Source organism: Eschrichtius robustus, chromosome 3 (genome assembly GCF_028021215.1).
Source record: "Eschrichtius robustus isolate mEscRob2 chromosome 3, mEscRob2.pri, whole genome shotgun sequence".
NCBI classification, from domain to species: domain Eukaryota; kingdom Metazoa; phylum Chordata; class Mammalia; order Artiodactyla; family Eschrichtiidae; genus Eschrichtius; species Eschrichtius robustus.
Genome location: NC_090826.1, coordinates 8378509 through 8392594, shown reverse-complemented (window position 1 = coordinate 8392594; position 14086 = coordinate 8378509).

The window sequence follows — 14086 nt, the reverse complement described above, 5'->3', positions numbered from 1 at the left end:
TGTATCTGTTCAGTAAATATTTATTGGGTCAGGCGCTGTGCTAAAACAGTGGTCCCGTCCCGCAGATCTTGCAGTTTAGCGAAATAGGGGGGTCATTAACCAAGTTTTTACAGAAGTGCTGTGTAATGGAGCAGGGTGTGATGAGAGGGCAGAGGAAGGGGGCCCTGCACTTTGCAGGGCTTCCCGGAAGAAGTAAAATTTCAACCAGGACCCCTGAGGGATGCATAGGAGGAAGGGTAGCCGGTTCCAAATCGAAGGAGTGTTTCCTGAGTTGAAGGAGTGAATGGGGCGAGAGGCAGGTGCTCCTGCACCACAGGTGCTGGCTGGCAGGCCAGAGATGGGGGGGACCTCACCACCCCACTGTGGCCGTGCCCCTTCGAGCTCTGGGCAGCTGACCCGGAACTTGCTCTGCCAACCACTCTTCTACCTACTCGGCTGTCTGTGCCAGGCATGGTGCATCAGGGGCAGAGCCAGAATTCAGCTCAGCTCCGCCCCAGGGGGAGGGAGAGTGACCAGGAAGTCTGTAAGTGCCCCCGAGGCCTGGGGCTGCTCCTGCCTTTCCTGGGCTCCCTAGCCTACTCTGCTGATGACTCACGGAGGAGAGGGCAGGAGAGAGGATGCAGCCCTGCGTGGAGGGAAGAGTGGCTGGAGGAGCAGGAGCCCAGCGGAGCCGCCCCCCTTTCCTTCTGCACCTGCTGGCCTCCCAGGCATAGCCTGGGCCTGGACACCAGGAAGCCTTCCTGGAACTCACAGTTGGCCTCCCCTCTGTGCCCTCAGTGGTGTGGGGAATGCTTTGGAGCTGGTGTGTCTTCCCCATCAGAATCTGAGCTCCCTGATACCTGAAACCGTTCTCTCTGGATCCCTAGGGCCAGCAGGGACCGTGCCCATAAGGTACTTGGGATATATTTGAGAAACTCAACTGACCCAGGAAGAGGAGGACTTGGGTTAAATAACCCTTAGCGCAAGATCCTCGAGGAGCCTGCAGACTGACCGTGGGTCCCTGGTGTCCAGGAAGACTGGCTCCAGGTTCAGGTCCAGGTCCAGCTACCTCACCCAACCCCAGAATCCTTCAGCCATAGCGATGGGGCAGCCCTAAAGCCTGCCGCCTGGAAGGGCCTCCCTGAGAGCTTCCAGAAGTCAGACCCAGGACACCCCACCTCCATGCGGGTCCCCTGAGAGGGAGGACCAGGTTGGCTTCCTGTCCCCGTAGAGGGTCTAGGGCAGGTCTCAGCCCCAAATCCCCTTCCTCACCCCATCCCAGTCCTGCCTTCCTGCCAGACTTGGCCCGAGTCCCACATGCTACCCCTTGTCATCCAATTCCCAGCGTCCAGCCAAGATCCCGTGAAGGGCCCAGAGGCCCAGCCTTTCTTGGCCCTCAGCATCTCAGAGGGAGGGGGCGTGCCGAAAGGGGAGGCAAGGGGAGTCCCAGAGCCCGGACTTGGCCCTCTGCCCCTGTAGATCCGGGGCCAGGTTTTACTGTAATCCTTACATCCTGTTGCAGATCCTTAATCAGCTGGAGCCCAGGTTGGGCTGGACCCTGTGGTGACACTCAGGGCTGTAGCCTGGAAAACCTGAAGTGGAGCTTCCGGAGTTGAGGTTGGGGGCTGTGAGGAGGAGGAGGCGGAGGGGAGAGAAGGGAGCTGGTGCAGGCACAGGATGTGGACAGAGCCCAGACCTGCCACCCACCCAACCCAGGCCGGGGGTGGAGGAGCAGAGCAGCTGTTGCAGGCTGGGAACCGGGGATACGGGAGGATGAGCAGGGGCCCACGTGGGGCCCCCTGGAGAACACGGGAGTCTGTGGGGGCCGCCATGTTGCCTGTTAGCACCATCAAGACAGCTGGCTCTGGAGTCGCTCTGATAGTGAGCGACTTCAGCCAGGAAACAGCAGAGAGGTGACCCTGGAGGATGTTGGTTCCAGGGGTCTTTACCTACTGGGCCTAAGTCCAAGGTTAGAAGTGGTCCTGCTCTGCTGGGAGCTCTGCCTCGTGCGGAGGGATGAGGCAGAGAGCCCAGGAGAACTGTCTACCCTGGGTTGGGTGCAGCAGAGGCCCCTTAGCAGGGTAGCAGGATCCCAGGATCGCCCCTCCTTTTGCCAGGGGCAGCCCAACCCTGGCAGTCCAGCCCAGCTCTGCAGTCCCTGCACGAATCAGGGGAAGAGTTGGGGGCAGCGGGGGAGTGTACCCCTTCTAGACCTCACCTCTTTCAGCCCAAGGAGCAAGGACGGAGGAGAATGAGGGGAAATGCACAGGCCAGAGATAGCCATGGAGCGGAAGCCAGGAGTGGGCTGGCTGGCAGCGGGCGGGCACATGGGCGTCTGTCCTGCCAGGGGCCCAGGCTGGCTATGCAGACAGCCTCTTTTCTATATGGAAATGAAGAATTTAGGCTAATGGAGCTCAACCATCTCTAATTTTGCGATGGCAGGAGGATTTTGATTGAAAGTAATTAAGCAAGCTAGCTGTAAAATTAATTAAAGCAAAAGGGGGGGATTTTTTATTGGATTGGATAGCGATATAGCGTCTGTCAGGCGGGGGACGGATGGGGGTGACCTGAATCCTCTGCCCTCCCCCCTCCCACTCGGGACGTTTATGTCACTTTAATCTCCTTACAGCGGCTGCTGTGCATTTGTTTGAAATAATCAAGGAAATATGGTCAGAAATTGTCAGCTTTCAGATCTAATTTACCTGACGGCCCCTGCGCGAGCTGGCATGGCCCAGGGAGTGAGCGTGCGTGAGCGGGTGGGAGAGCCCGCGTGGGCACAGAGGACACCGGGCTCTCCGGCCCCCTCCCCCGGCCCCAGGCCCCCTCTGAGGGTGAGGGAAGGTGCTTCCTGGCCTGTGGGAAGCCCCGCCCTGGAATGGGCCCCGTCCGTCCCCCACCCACCTGCTGCCTCCCCCCTTGAGCCGTAGCCAGCTTTGGGTTTAGGGACTATAGGATCAGGGAGGTGACAGTAATTCCTTACTCCAGATGGCTGACAACTGCTAAACCCCTCCACCAGGGCCACAGTTTTAAAAGTACTCCTAAATTAGGCCCCTCATGTCATCGTCATTGGCCTCAGCAAGGGGATTGTGGAGATGGGCTGTAGGGAGGGTGGGGTGGCGTGTCATCCATAGCACCTCTCTGCCACCTGCTGCCATCCCCGCCTTCTTTCCTGGGGCTCCTGGAGGCTGTGCTTACCTGCCCGGGGCCTGCCTCTCCCATGCCCTTCCTCCAATCCCAGAATAGCGCTTGCCCTGTCTTCCCTTCAGAGCACAGCTCACAAGTTCTGGGGGTCTCAGTCCCTGAAAGAGGAAGCCCCTCCCGCCAACACCGGAGTGCCCTCCATGTGCCCAGGCACTCCCTCCCACATGGTCAACCACCCACGTGTCCTACCCATTTCCGGGGGTTAGCCAGGTCATAGAGCCACATGCCACTTGTGCTTCCCTGGGAGAGTTGAGGAGCCTGAATTCCAGGCCCTGCACCCTAGGGGTGCTGGTTCAGAACCATTTGGGGTCCTTGCCCAGGTGGGCAAATGTGGGGCTTGAAGCCTCTCCAGCAGGGAATCCGTGGGGTGTTTGGGGCTGATGGGCCCTGGAGCGGTCTCCAAGGTCACAGAAAATTCCCTTTTAAAACACAGACGTGGAGCAATTTGATCTGCTGGTCATGACAGGGCCTAGGTCAGGAAATGGGCCTCTGGATTTGTTTGGTCCTCACATGTGAGTGACCTGGGCTTTCGACAAGTCTCTCCACCTCTCGGGCCTCAAACCCCTTCCAGTTCTAAAGTTCTGTACAAATCTGTAGCTGCCACCCTCAGGAACTCCTTGTCCAGCCAGAGTTCCTTGCCGTGCCATGGGGGCAGGGGAGAAGTTGGGGGTTCTGGAAACAGCAGATTAGGATGAGCAGCCTGCTCCCAGTTTGCCCACCTTAGAGCATACCAGTTAGAAGGCCTCTGTCCCCACCTGCCCTCCCTGGGGCCCCGCCTTCCGCCAGTCCTCCCAACCCCCAGCACACCTTCCCTGCCCACCCCCCCAACCTTGGGCGCTGGGCGACTCCGTCAGCCTCCTCTGGCGAGGGGGTTGGAGCTCCTGTCGTTCTTCGCAGCCTGGCTCCTGAGCAGAGCAGCTGGGTGCTTGGGAAGCATCGCCTGCCCCCTTCCTGAGCTCTCTCTGCCTGACCCTCTACCCTCCCCTCACCGAGGGTCCCTCATCTTGGGGCAGGGGGTGGAGCCCCAAAGAGCTCTGCCTGGAAAAGAGGGAAAGGAAAGCTGCTGGCTCTTCTCCACGTCTTTGGAGCAAAGTTTGTGCCCAGATCCCAGGTCCTTGGGGCCTTGTGCTCTCCGGGCCGGCTGTGCCTGCAGGGGCCTTGCTGAGAGGCAGTGGCATGGGCGGGCACCATGGAGGCCCAGCCAAAGCGAGTTCCTGCCCTCTGTGCCCACCAGCTGCCCAGGAACCAGATCCTAGGAGACACGAGGTTAGAGAGAGCCTCTGGCCTCAGCCCAGCGTCTCACCTCCACGCGTGGCTTGCAGCTGCTCACGTCAGCCCCTGCAGCTGTGATGTGGAGGAAAGAGCAGGGCAACCTGTGCCAGGGATCTGGTGGGGCTGCTTGCCTGGGCCAGGGGCTGGCTTCTGGACTTGACACTGGGCCAGGCTGCCAACGGCAGGCACCAGGGTAGAGGGAGGCTATGGCAGAACTAGGATCCCCAGGCAGGCCCGGGCAGGTTGGCACTGAGAGAGATGGAGAAGGCCAAGAGGAAGGTGGAGGGCACCGTCATGTTCCTCGCGGTGTCCCCGTGTCGCACCCTTTGCTCTGCCCTACTTGGGAGAGCCTGAGTTGGGGATGCTATACTGAAAAAACACTTTTGGGAACTAATGTTCTGTGGTGAGGAGAGAACATTGATTTTACAGAGGCTCTCCTTGGAGAGGAAGGACAGGCGAGGGCAGCAAGGCTGGCCATGGCTTCTGGGTTGCAAGGTCAGAGGACGGCCCTGGGAGAGCACCCCACCAACGTAGCCTATGACATCTGGGGCCCAGGGAGTCTGGGAGAAGGAGAAGTGAGAGGGCAGCTTGGGGAGCTGGTAAGTCTAGGGCCAGCCCGGTGGTACCTTGGTGCCCTTCACCTGGCTGGCATGAGATAAAACACGTGCATTGTTTTGCCACTAAGCATTTCTGCTGTCCTTTCTTCTCCAGCCCCCAAGGCTTTGAGGGAAGAGTACTGAGCGCGCTGGCCTCATCCAGGTGGAGCCCCTCCTTTCTCCGAGGCCCCTCCCTGCCTCCCCCCACCCCTCCCCACCCCCCGTGCACCCAGCCCAGGTGTCTGAGCCTCTGGGTAGAACTTGTGCAGGGAGAACAGGAGAGGCGAAGGATGAGTGGCCTGGCCTGCTAGTTGCAGGGCGTCCTGGCCTTAGGCCAGCCCCTCAGGCCCGGCTCCCTGTGGACCTTTGCAAAGGAGGACTCCACCAGTGGGGCCCACCTCGGCCTAGTGAGCCGGGTGCTTCCTCCCTTCAGGTGGGGCCCAGCATTAGTTGGGCCATCTGGTCTCCCCCTCCCAGAGGATGGAGAGGCAGACTTGTCCCCTGAGTCCTAACTCATGCTTAGTAGGGGCCAGTGGCTTCAGGAGAGTTCTCAGGGGTGTACACTGCACTGCCCCGGCCACGGGAGCAGGGAGAGGTACTTGCCCCACTGGGAGAGAAGCCCAGAGTGGCTGGGGTCCAGGCCCAGGAATCATTAACCGCAGGGTCTAGTGATGCTCATGGTGCCTGGGTACCCGGTGCCTCCCCCAGTCAGGTCCATGCCGGAGTTGGCTGGATGTGACCAGGCCACTGGGCTCCCAGAAAGTGCCTGGGGCCAAGCTAGGCTCTGGCATCGCAGAGCCTCCACAGCCTGGCCCGGCGGATTTCCTGCCAGTGTCAGACCTCCTCTCCTGCTCCCACCGTGCCCACCCTGCTACCCCGGATCCCAGTGGGGCTGGTGGCCCCGTACAGACTCCAGAAGGGCTTCCCGGACCTCATCCCCTCCTTCCCGTCTGCCCTCAGTTTCTCACCCTCTAGGCCTGGAGTCTCCCCAACCCAACGCTGGCCCGGTCCTCCGTGCCCCCTGGCTTCACAGTCGCATTTTGCTGCCAGCGCAGGGCACTGAAAAACTGCTGGCACTGCCAAAAACCCTGTGTGCGCTATGACTCCCCAAACATCCCTTTATTTTTATTGTTCTGTTAATTACTGTTTAAACTTTAATAAGTCACTTCGTCAGGAGGGGGGACCTGCCGTGAGCTTTTCTGTGCAAACACGGGCCCGGGAGTGACTCGGGTGTAATATAACCCTTTATGCGATGTGGGAATGTTTAGATTGTAACAGAAACTTGTTATTTTAATGACAGTTGGGGGGTGGGGGTGGGCTGCGCACCGAAGAGGAGGAGGGTGGGCGCAGCCCTGTTCCGCTTGCGTCCCACGCGGGCTGGGGGTGGCCTGGCCTTACCAGGGTGCTCCCGTGCTGGTGCCGCTGAGCGTCTAGGACACCGTGGGGCCCTTCCTGGGCTGCCCACGTTCAGGCTCGCCCAGAGGGTGGGATGCGTCCTGAGAGAGGCTCAGGGGCTCCAGGGTGGGAGGGCCCAAGGAGAAAGTAGGGCTTTGTGGCAGGTGGGGAAGCAGGAGGACGCTGAGGGTTCCCAGGTCCCCGGGCAAAGGCAGGGCCGTGCAGGGCTGGACTCTGCCCTGACCGCACCAGCACTTCCTGCTCCCGAGGGCGGGGACCCTGTCCACGGGCACCATCCAGTACGGTGGCAGGCCCCATGCTGCACGGCTCTGTGCCAGACATGTCACCCCATGTCCTCCTTTCAACAACCCTGCATCTCAGGTGAGGACACTGCTGTCTGGGGCAGAGATGTAACTTGCTTAAAGTGGGAGGTTTTTAAGAGGGCGGCCAAGTTCCTAATGTCAGTTTGTCTTATTTGGAAGCTGCCAAAGTCCAGCTGCCCAGGCGTGGTCTCAGCAGGCTGGACGCTGTCCCGTAGTGGCAGGGAAGGGCCCACCCTGGGAACCAGGATCATCCCCCTCAGCCCTGGGACAGGGCTCACCCCTCAGGCCCCCCCACCTACCCCCCCACCCCTCTCAGGAGGAGGGTCTACGAGGTGAAGGGGACATGGAAATAAGGATTGTCCCCAAGTCCGGGCACGGGCCGTTACCCTCTTCCTCACAAGGGCTTGGCTCCATCTCAGGGCGTTAGGGGCTCGAGTCCAGGGTTGGGATGATGGTGGCCAGGCCACCCCCTCTCGCTCTGGTGCCCCCGATCCTTTACACCCAGAGGTACTCCTGCCCCAGACCCACTTCCAAAGCAGGTGACCCCTGGAGAGGGAGCCTTTCCGCAGCACCTGTGGGTCTCCTGCACAGACCCCAGGCCATCTGGGCCCTGTTTCCTACTTCATCTTCATTTGGTCCCTCTGTCTGACCATCCATCCACAGAGCTGAGCTTCTGCTCCGCGACAGCACTGGGTGGCAGAAATGACGAGTCCTGTGCTTGCCCTCAAGGGCCCACGCCCGGCTGGGGTTAGCGAAGGGGTGTCGGGGGAGAGCACGACCCAGGGGGCCTGGCCCCTGCCCAAGGCTGGGTGCTCCCAGGGCTCCGTCTGGTCCCTCCTCTCCCTCTTTGGCTGCATCCCACGAGGGCCCCTCCGCGCTTCCTTCCGGGCAGGGCCAGAGGTTCAGGGTCCCGCTCCCTCACGCTGGAGAGGGCAGCAGCCCCCCAGATGGCAGCGGCAGCGTGGGCCACGAATCGCTGAGGTTTTCCTTTTCCGAGCAGCGCGTTTCCCTAAATTGTCTTTGACTGCGTGCATGGGTAATGAAAGTTTATGCCCTTGTTAGAAGGACAGGCGGCCAGTTCCAGTTAGAACTGGGGCTCTCTCCCGGCCAGCCTCCCCTCCAGCCCCCTCCCCCGAAGGAGAGAGAGAGCTCGAGCACAAGTGTGCGTGCGCGCACACCCCCCTCCCTGGTGGATAAGAAGGCTGTTAGGGGATGGGAGAGGGGACGGGGAAAAAAGAAAAAAATTTTCCGTATTTGTGTAAGTTGCTTTAAAAGCATTTTATCATGTCATAAAAAAGGGAAAGTACTCTCAGAAATTGATCTTCTCCGCCAGCCCATTGGACAGAAGGACGTTGGGATGTTAATGGCCATCCTGCTCCAGGGTGGCTTATTAAAAAATTTATACATAAATGCTTAAAATTGCATAAATTATTTAAAAAAAACCAACAAAGTGAGCAATCTGAATTCCCTCTTTTCCTCCCCTTCGCTCGGTCCCCCTTCTGTGTCCCCCCTTTTCCAGCCCCTCGTTGTGGACCTCCCGGTCCCGAGCCCCATCCGCTCCCCAGGGCGTCCCCCCTTTCCTCCGCTTCCCACTACACCCCCAACACCGTCCGCCCTGCCCTCCTCCGGGGTTTCCCTGCCTCACCCACAAATTAGTGAAACAGCCAGCCCACCACCGAACACTCACATGCACACGCACTAATAAAAACACCACTAATAATGCCCCAAATCGCGGAATTAAATATTAAGGCCAGAGGAGGCGGACGTGGAGCGGAGCTGCCACCACCGTAGCCGAGCTTGGAGCTGATGAGTGTCTCTCGCAGGCGTGGAATGTCACCCACACATCCTGGAGACTGGAGTGGGGAGTTTTATGATGGTTTTTCATTGATTTGTTTCCCCAGCGCAGCTGCCGACCTCTATTGAGGGACAAACATAATCAGCACTGACGCAAATTAGATGGTTATTCGTTTTGAAAATTGACAGAAAAACAATAAAAAAGATGAAATGCTCCCAAATCAATAGATATAATGAAATTCAAATAATCCGAGAGATGAGGTCTCCATGGCAACTGATAATGTGGAAAAGAAAACAATTTAATAAAGGACAGACACACTTTGAAAACAGATTGGGCCCAGGGAGGGGGGCGGGCTGGCGGGCGGAGGGCTGGAGCGCGGGCTGGCGAGTGAAGGATCACTGTCCGTCCCAAGGACACCCGCCATAATTAAGCGAGGCTTTCAGCCCCAGAAAGTGCAGATTCAGGTTTTAATACACAAAATTATTTCAGGAGCAGTGAATCGGAAAGTCGTTTGTAATGACCTTCCTGAGAGGCCCGGGCGCAGGGCATGTTGGAGGCTGGGCGGCCGGGCCGGCTGAGTTATGGCATATTTGTGTTTTTATAGTGCGGAGGGGAGGGGGTGCGGGTGGGGGTGGGGGAGAAGGTTAAACAGTATTTACAGCTCAGTTGTTTTCAGAGAGGAAAGAGAAATAGAGTTCATGGGGAGATGCAGCGGGCAGGCGGGCGGGTGAGCCGGGGAGGCCTCTGGGCGAGGTGGGAGAGGAGGTGGGCCTGGGCGGGTCTTCCACCCTCGGGCTGCCTGGCCTGGCCTTGGGGACCCCCAGGGGATGCCAGGAGAGGCCTCTCCACCCCAGTTCCTAGTGGGGCCTTCTAGGACCGGGGCCTCTCTGGGGACGGGGTGGGAGCCTGTGTCCAAGCTCTGTGTGCATCCAGCCACACCTACTCTAAGAGAAGGTGAGGCATTCCTGAGGCCGCTGCGGAAAGGCCGCCTTGCCTGGGCACCCTCCAGGGCTCTGCACAGCAGCCGGTTGCTCCTCTGGTTGGTGCTGCCCTTCTGGAGTCCTGTGCTGTGTGTCTGGGGTGTGCCCAGCCTTGGGCACGGTGGGTGAGGACCTGTCAGTGGCCTGCAGCTGACAGCCTCCCTGCCCCGTCCCTGGGCTCCACCTCCCTGCCCCTGGCGCACAAAAGGGGAAAGCTTGGTCCCTTGGGGTTTGGCAGAGGCAGGGGCCACAGGAGGGGAGGGGACCCAGCAGAGCCTCCTTGCCGCCCTCCAGAGCTGCTTGCCTGGGCAGGGCAGCTCAGGCACGGAGAGCCCGGCCCCGGGGGGTTCACCCCTCCCTCAGGCTGTGTCCCCTTCAGGCTGCAGGAGTCGCATTTATGCGTTGTTGTCATGACACACACAGCACAGCCGGTTTCCGGGCCGCTCGTCGTGTGCACGTGTGAATATAATATGATTGTATCAATACAGAGACGCCCAAGCGTGTGTGCGCGCGCATGGTCTGTGTGTGCACTGTGTGTGTGTGTGTGTGTGTGTGTGTGTTTTAAGTCTCCCCTGGGTGGTAACTCTTCTTTTCTCCCCTTCCTGTTTGGCTGTGACCTGGGGGAGATTGATAGCCAGCCTGTGCGGTGGATGCTAACAGTTCCTGATTTATAGAGTTACTTACGCTAAGTGAGGCCACTTAGACGCGTCTGGATAGTAAACCTTTTAACTGGACTAAAAAATCATAATAAATAAATAAACAAAGTGGGGCAAGGAGGGCCCAGCGGCTGGGCCCCCCACTTCCCGACTTGGAGCTGTTGGGGACCAGGGGACCCAGCTGAGAGCCCTGAGAGGCAGTGGCCACTCCTCCCACCTGCAAAAACGAGGCATGGGATTGGGCCCAAGAGGGAAGGACACCCCTCTTCTCGGGGACAGGTCCTGTCTGGGGAGATGGGGCGGGAGCTGTTAAGATGGAGATGGGCTGTGTGGTGGGGGAGGGGGAGGGGGCAGGGGGGCCCCTGAGGGAGCTCGTGGGGAGCAGGGCCGGAGCAGATGTCTCTAGGAACCCTGCCTTGCTTCCCAGACTCGCCGCTCCTGTGGTACCGAGACTTTTCACCGCAGTGATCACGTTTGTAATGACTTGAACGTCTGCCCCCTCGTCTAAAGTGAACAGTCCGTCATGGCAGGAACCAGGACAGTCCGCTTGCTCATTTCATATCCTCAGAATTCAGCCCAGAGCCTGAACATAGGCTCAGCACCCCAGCACTGGGGCTTGTGGCCTGTCAGGTTCAAGTTCTTAGGGGCTGCAGGGAAGCTCCAACATTGCTGCCACCCTCGCTGGGAGGCTGTGGGAGGTATGTGTGGGGTCTCAGATGGTGAGACATCGGAGCCCAGTGGGAGTCCGGCTCTGGCACACTCTCTGGGTGACCGTGACAGTTGACAACCTCTGTGAGCTCTGCTTTCTCACCCAGAAACAGGGATAGGACAGCGGCCGTATGGGGATGCTGGGGGACCACTGAGGCGGGGATGCTGGGGGACCACTGAGGCGGGGATGCTGGGGGGCCACTGAGGCGGGGATGCTGGGGGACCACTGAGGCGGGGATGCTGGGGGACCACTGAGGCGGGGATGCTGGGGGACCACTGAGGCGGGGATGCGGGGGGACCACTGAGGGGGGGATGCGGGGGGACCACTGAGGCGGGGATGCTGGGGGACCACTGAGGCGGGGATGCTGGGGGACCACTGAGGCGGGGATGCGGGGGGACCACTGAGGCGGGGATGCGGGGGGACCACTGAGGCGATGCTCTGAGTTGCCCAGCACTGTCCCCAGCACAGGGGTGGTGCTCAGAGGGTGCCAGCTGCCATATTGCTCTAGGCAGTGTGGGCCAGGGCGGCCACCAGAGTGGCCCAGCGGTGCCCATGGCCCCCGAGCCGCCTGGCAGCAGGCAGGAGGGCCCAGACCACCCCAACCCGAGGGGACGGGTGCCTGGCCCCTGCCTCGCCACTTCTTGATATACAGCGGGCATTAGGCCGCCCAAAGGGGACACTGCATCCTTAGGAAGAAATATGTCCTCATTTTTCTTAAACACCGTTTCCACTGAGTGAAATGTTTAGAAGGGACGCGCAGGGAGAACTTTATTTCCTACCAGGGAGTTCAGAGCCGCCAGGCAGAGCCCATAAAGCACCCGGAGCTTGGTAGCTGACAGTCCGCCCGGCCCCAAAACACATTACTCACCGGTGGGGAGGGGCTGCCAGGCCTGCCCAGCCCCTGGGGACCAACCCCCACCCCCAAGGCAGGACGAGTGACTCGGAGGTACCCAGCCGTGGGCAGTGGGCACTGGAGCTTCTCGTCCCCTTGAGCCCAGGCTGCCCAGGGCAGGGGAGGACCTGGCCCTGACCAGGCGAGGAAGTGGCCGTTCCAGCCACCCCCGTAGTCCCCAGGGATCAGGGATGAGGAGCCCAGGTGCAGCTACAGGAGCCCCCCTCTCTCCCTCAGAACTGGCAGGAGCCCTGGCCTTCCCCAGCCTTTGGAGGGAGTGATGAGATTCCTGCCGTAGCGGGCCCTTCTCCCGAGGCCCTCCCTTCATTCGATTTCTGAAGCTGGCTGATTTGCATATTTATAAATATCAGTAAATTATTTATTGTAGCAATCTGCTGCACCATTTTACCCATCACAGTTAACACTTTAGGGGGCTCCGTGTTATGGGAACCGGGAGTGAGGGTGAGGAGGAGGTGGGCAGGGAGGCCTGGGACTTCCTGGAGCCTGCCTGGAGCCTTCGTGGGGACATGGTGGCGGCCCTGCATCTTGCTGAGCCCCGGCCTTCATGAGCTCGGGCTCTGGAGTGTCTTCACGGCTCCAGGATCAGTCTCCTCCTCTGTCAAATGGGACGACGACAGTACCTGCCTCACGGGATCATGGTGAGAGATTGTGAGCTAGCGTCCAGCAGGTGCAGGGACAGTCCAGTTCTCGCCCCTCCCTTTCTCCACCCTGAGCAGGACCCACTCAGCTTGGAGACAGAGCTGCCTGCCTGCTGGGGGCTTGTTGCATTTGGAGCCCTGGGAGGGGAGGCTCAGACTGTGGGAGCCGGTGAGGGCCCATTTGTTGCTGAGTAGGCAGCCTGCCCGCGGCCCAGCCCTCCAGCCTCTCCTGTCGCTTCTGCCTCTGCTGGGCCAGGTGTGGTTTCCTGGTCTAGGGATCTCGTGCCCAGATGTGGCACCACACTTGCCTGTTTGTCCCCTCCCAGGGCTCAGCTGCCTTTCCCCAGGTCCTTGACTGTCAGGCCCTGTGCTTGGCACAGACAAGCACCCTCTCTCATCTTACAGTCCTGCAGCCCTTTTCACGGGGAGAAAGCTCGACCAGGGCCCAGGGCTAGTGAGGGCCCGGAGCCAGGCTGTGAACTCACGACTGTCTGACCCCAAAAGCCAGGCCATACCATGGTGCTGTGCCACCTCCCAGGGTTCGCCCTGGCCCATCCGGCATCACTGGGGCCCGAGGCAGGAGGCTGGGGGAGCCCTGGGCTGGCTGCCTGCGTGCAGATACTGACCCGCTCCTCTCCCCAGGCCTGGCTGGGCTCCCTGCAGCCGCCCCGCCCCTCGCCTCCTCTCTGGAGCCCGGCCCTGGGTGAGCGGTACGGCAGTCCCCGCGCCTTCCCACCCTCCGGCCCAAGCCTGCCTCCTGGGCAGTATTGTTCCCAGAGGAAGTGTCCAGTGTAAATAGAGCAGCGGGCAGGCTGGTGGCGGGAAGGAGATGAAAGGGGCAGTGACAGGGCCGGGGACGGATGGCTTCCTCCCATTGAGGCCTGGCCACGGCGTTTATATTTTAGGGAAGAAAGTCAAGGGAATGTTTACATGGATGGGAGCCTGGGGTCAGACCACGAGGGGGGTAGTCTGCAGGTCCCAGGGCCCTGATGGAGGGGGAGGGGAGAAGGCCCCACAGGGTGGGCCGGAAGGCGGGCGGGCAGGCACCTTGGACCTCAGCTCTTACACACACACCCCAGCTCGCAGCCCCAGACTCACACGCGTTTGCACTTTTGAGTAAGGCCTGCTTTTGCCTCCTGCCCTGCACCCCAGGCCCACACCCCTTCTCCACCGCCACCCCTGGGACCAGCAGTAGAGTCAGAGGGAGGGCAACATCTGGAAGGCAGGTGGGCTGGGGCAGAGCAGCAGCTGGAGGGCAGGTGTAGGGGGCATGGGCGGAGCAAAGGGGCCTGCGGGCGGGGGGTGGGCCCTGGGTGCACAGCTGCATTGCAGCTGGTGGGGGCCCGTGAGGGACTGAGGCAGGCACACAGCCGAGATCAGGAGCGGGTGGGCGGGGCTGGGTGGGCCCAAGTGCCAGGAGGCTCCAGGATGGGTGGGGGCCCAGGGAGGGGGTGTCACCAGCAGCAAGTGCAGCCCTGGGAGCTTCTGCTTCCCTCTTCCTTGGGATAAATATTTATAGATTCATTTGCCGTCTGCCATACACACTTGGCTGCTTACCTCCCGGTAAAAATAGAGCAGGCTCCGCACTCCCACCCTTCCCTTCTCCACCAGGGCCGGGGACAAAGGGGG